We start from the raw sequence: 5446 nt of genomic DNA, 5'->3' as shown, positions 1-5446 counted from the left end.
AGAAATCTACTTAAATAAACAAAGGAAAAATATAGAGTTTAAGAAAAAAAAAAAGATTTTAAAATTAATGGTTTAAATAAAAATTGCGGATTAAAATAAAAATATATATATTTATATCTGATTAATTGATCAATAATTTAATTAATCTCTTCTGTCTATTATTTTGTTGCATTTAATGGCACACTAATTTATATTTCTAGTTACTTTTTGGACCAGTAGTTATTTTATCGAGTCATTTATTTATTTATTTATTTATTCTTAATTATGTCAGGATCGGTCCTCCATACACATGGGTACCAAATTGGTGAAGGCAGTACTGACCTTGAGGAAACACCTAAAACCCCATAATTTGTTATGAATATATATATTTTTTTTTTATTTACTTTTGTATTTCAAATTAGAATGTGTGGATATGAAAGGCATGGGAAACCATGCCATTTAGGAATTACAGAAATAATGCTCAACTAAAAGGATAAGAAGAGAAATTAAACAGCATTTTATATTTATCATCCATTTATTAAAAATATGTTTCCATTTTTATTGTAGTGTTGAAAAATGCTTCAGAAACTCTGTATGCTCCTACTGAGAGCCATTCTTTAAAATCCTAATAATTCTCTCTATTCTTAGAATTTGCACGTTTAATGAAATCATTTAAAAAGTATTGCTAGTTTAGGTTTTTAAAATGTCAGTGTCATTTCCATTCACGTTATGATCTTCGATTTCTCAAAGACAAATGCAACACATTCAGTGGAACAAAGATTACCGTTACACCACCAGGTGCCTCTCAAAAATTTTAAATGATTCATTATCCATAGAGTGAAATATTTCAAGCCTTTATTTCTTGTAATTGTGATAATTAGGCCTTACAGATAATGACAACACAAAATGTAGTGTCCTTGAAACTTAGATTACATAAGACCAATAAAAAAAGGATAATTTTAACAGAACTGTCAGGCTTCTGAAAAGTATGTTCTTTTACTCAAATCTTGGTTGGGGCTCCTTTTATATGAATTACTGCATCAGTGTGAAGTGGCATGAAAATGATCAGCTGTGGTTTTGCCGAGGTTGCTTGATAGCAGCCTTCAGGTCATCTGCCTTGTTGGGTCTGGGTTCTCTCATCTTCCTCTTGTCAGGCGGGTTTGCTGGCCAATCAAGCGCAGTAACATTGTGGTCATAGAACCAGCTTTTAGTACCTTTTACAGTGCGGGCAGGAGACAAATCCTGCTGGATCTCCATAAAGCTTATCAGCAGAAGGAAGCATGCAGTTCTCTGTGGACTGTGGACCACAGAAAAAACAGTGGACCAAAACCAGCAGCAACATGGGTTATGTGTCTCTACACTGTTCGTCTAGACTTTGGAATGTTGATTTCCAAATTAAATGCAAACTTTACTTTCACCTGAAAGAGGACTTAGGACCAGTGAATTACAGTCCAGTTCCCTTTCTCCTTAGTCCAAGAATGATGTTAGTAGCCCATGCGTCAGATTTGTCTTTGCGTAGAGGCCCATAAAGCAGACTCTAGCTTTAAATGGATTTTGCTTGACAATCCTCTCAAGACTGTGATTTTTCCTGTTGCCGGTGCACCTTTTCCTGCCTGACTTTACTCAACCTTCTATTAATATACTTGGATACAGCACTCTGTGAACAACCAGCTTCTTTATCAATGGCCTTTTGTTGCTTACCTTCCTTGTGGAGCATGTAAGTGACTGTCTTCTGGACGTCTGTCAAGTTAGTAGTCTTCCTCATGATTGTGTAGCCTACTGACCCACCCTGAGAGACCATTTAGAAGCTCAGCAAACCTTTCCATGTGTTTTGAGTTAATAGGCTGATTAGGATGTGACAACATGAGTTTCCAATATTTAACTTTTTCACAATATTCTAATTTTCAGAGACACCAAATTTTGGGTTTTCCTTATCTATTAGTCATAGTAATAAAAAACAATACAAGGCTTGAACTATTTCGCCCTATGTGGAATAAATCTACGTATTGCCTGAGTTTCACTTTCTGGAATGAGCAACAAAAAATATTGAACTTCATCAAAATACTCAAATTCTTTTAGATATCCCTGTAAGTGTAAATATTGGTTAACATGATTTATCAACAGATGCAAACTGTTGCATCCATGAGGACTGTCCATGCTTACCCATGTTAATGTCCAAAAGACACAAAGTTATTGATGGCCTGGTGAACGAAACCAAAGACTAGATTGAGTGTGTCATTGGAATGTATTGTGCTTTAATAAGGCACAGCAGTGGGCCTGAACATTAGTCAATGGGAAAGTCAGGCAGTTAAGAAAACAGATTAACTGTCTCCACATGAGGCCAGCAAAAGAAAAATGTGGCCCCTCTAGCATGAGCCCCTATTGCAATTAGACCAGTAGGGTCGCTGTTGCTGTTACTGTAATTTGAGGTATGATTGAGGAGGCTGAGAATTGAGTAATACACATGTGTGTGAATGTTTGTAGGTCGTTTTGCATGGGTGTCAAATATGTTAAAGGCTGGCCTTCATCTAAGTAGAATTCTCTTTCAGGATTGCTCTGTTTAGCATGCGGCAGGCAGCCTTCTTCCTTATGTCCTGGAGACGGATGAGCACTACTGTGAATGTTCCACAGGTCCCATGGGTGCCATGGGTGCCATTCCACCTCTCTGTCTATCTGTAACAGTTTGAAACTGAATATTATTTGTCGATTATTTTAGTTTTACAGGATTTTGCCCATGTTCATAACGTCCGAACAATGTATTGTATTAAAGTTAAATCAATCTTTTGATTGATTTGCTGGACTTGTTGGATACACAGTTTGTATGTGACTCAAGATAAATGAGTGTCATCGATTGGCTTGGATTAGAGATTCAGAGGTGCACATCGACGTCAAAATTCACAGACCGTGAATGAATTGAAATCAATTATTCGGGCCATCGAGTGCTTCAGCCTCATTCTTGTAGTATAACCTCCACTTCTCATGCCTGAGTGATTTTGGACGGCAGCGATGACAAAAACATTTCTTGCTGATTTGAGTGTTCCTTAAATGCTCTTCATACATGATTTATTAGTAAGAGTCAGTGAGCGAGTGAGTCAGTGAGTTAGTAGAAGTAAGTTAGCTTCTGCTCCAGCATCTTGATGCAGAGGTTTTTGAAACATGAAATAAACAATACACAGAGAATATCACATCATATTGTAGCATACATTCTCTCCTAAAAAGACTTTATGTTCCTCTGCAAAATTAAGGTCTCTAAGTTCAAATTAATTAAAGAAAATGTTTTTGTTTTTTACGTTGAGTTAAAATATGAAATCTAAATCATGCAAATAGCAACTGAAGCATTTATTTCCAATACATGTATATTATGCAGCTATGCTTCATTATAATATGCTGAAAGTTGAAGATAATTTTGCCAGCAGATGGAACTTTTTGTGCATATTAAAATAGGTTGGTGACTGCTTTTCAAGTGCTCTCTAAAAATAGAAATTTGGGGATGTCCAGATCAAGATTTTCTGATACAGAATACATTACTGAAGTCAGTGCCGTGTTTATTCTTAGTAGCTCTAAAGTACAGTAATATAAAAATATGTACATGTTGTTCTTTAGGCTGGTTTTTAGAATAAACAACCTAAGAAAAATGCTTGGATGATTTCCTTGTATTCAGGTGAATGCGTGAATTTCAATGCTGAATTAAATAGGTGGGACAGAACATGGCTCTATTCATATACCTCAAGAAATATTCAAATTGCAAACCTGTGATGTGTCTGCTTAACTGCTTACATTTTCTGTTAAAATATTTCCATCAGAACTTTCTACATTAGATGCTGACTAAGATCACTGACACTACCCCAATAATGGGAAATTTGGAGTTGAGTGCAGTTAGGATCTCCGCCATCATTTGGAGAACCCCAATCACATACTTCAGATCAGATCTGTACTCTCAGCGTAAAAATATAACAATAGATGTTCGGAAATTGTTTCTGTTTACACAATGATAGCACAACTTAAACCAATACTCAAAATGTATCTGACAATATTCTCTAAAATTCTAAATCTACATATTCCTTTATTCTTTAAAGGTAATTTCACCACCCTTAATGGAACAGTTGTTAGCACTGTTGACTCAGCAAGAGGTTACTGGTTTTGAATCTTGCCATTGTTGAAAGAAAGTCATGAGAACTCTTGTTCGCATTTGTTATAAGCCATGTAGGGGACAAAGCAAACGAGGATGAAGTGGCTCTGCTGAGAGCAAAATAAAACCTTCTAGTCAACATACAAAATTATATCCGTAGGTGGCAGGAAACTATTAATGCATGTCACCCTGAATGCCCTGGAATGTTATTAGAGGCTGCAAAGGACTTGAGACTATAGCAGAGGTTCACTTTCTAGCAGCACAATGACACTAAACATACAGGCAGATCTACAATGGAGTGATCCATCATTATCGTGTAACATAGTTTAAGTCCAGAAACAAATAAAAAACAAAATGTGTCAGGATCTGGGTTTTGTTTGTGTTTTTGTGCTTGCTACATGTGCTCATTCTCAGGTGGTGCTGGAGCTCTCAGGCGTGCTGGGTGACAGGTGCTACTTATTCCACTGATTGCCAGGAGGAGTACTTAAGCAGGAGGCTTCCAGCACTTCAATGCCACAGTGGTACAAACTCTAGCCACACTCCAAGTTATGCTTTGTGTGTCGACCTCGTTTAGCTTTGTTTTTTGCTCCTCTGCAGATTTTGAAAGCCTAAGCTTTGGGTCTATGTCACTGAGTTTTTTGGACTATGTTTCTGAAAGTTACTCTGGATGATCAAGCCTGTCTTCATTTTGAGGATTCCTATCCTGTGATCTACCTTCGTTTGGATTCGCATCAAGCTGGCAGCTTCCTGTCCTCTTCGTCTCCTGGGCCAAACCACAAGTGTACCCTGTCCACCCTCCAACGTAAGCCACTGTATATTGAACTTGTTTACTGTAACCTGAGCTCCACAGAACAGCACCAAGTGAACTCTCTACGGATATATCTGCCTAAGACCTGGATCCTGAATCTCATTCCCCCTGGCAACCTGACCATCATAACTCAGTAAGCCGATCTCAGTATCAAGATAACTATTTGCTCTTAGTTTCGTTTTTCCCTCCGTTACCCATACTCATCCATTCTCTTCACTTCTCTCCTTACAGTGAGATGTCGTCTGTTCCTGACTATCTTCAATAAACAATCTTTATTTTACTTCCTCCTCCTGAGTGTTCTCTTTATGTGGGTCCGAGCTATTTCGAGCATAATGACAAAAAGGACTTTATTTTATTATTTCAATCACTTGTCATTCTCCTGATTTAAAAAAAAAAACAAAGAAAAAAAATCGTCATAAAACCAAAGTTTGGGGAAAAAAGGTATTTTAAAGCAATGCTTATCTTACCTACTGTACCCTTGGTTAAAGTTACTTTTCATCCAATATGACTGAGCCTCAGCTATTTTGTAA

Source organism: Girardinichthys multiradiatus, chromosome 6, assembly GCF_021462225.1.
Source record: "Girardinichthys multiradiatus isolate DD_20200921_A chromosome 6, DD_fGirMul_XY1, whole genome shotgun sequence".
Lineage (NCBI taxonomy): Eukaryota > Metazoa > Chordata > Actinopteri > Cyprinodontiformes > Goodeidae > Girardinichthys > Girardinichthys multiradiatus.
Note: the sequence above shows the minus strand (reverse complement) of the source record.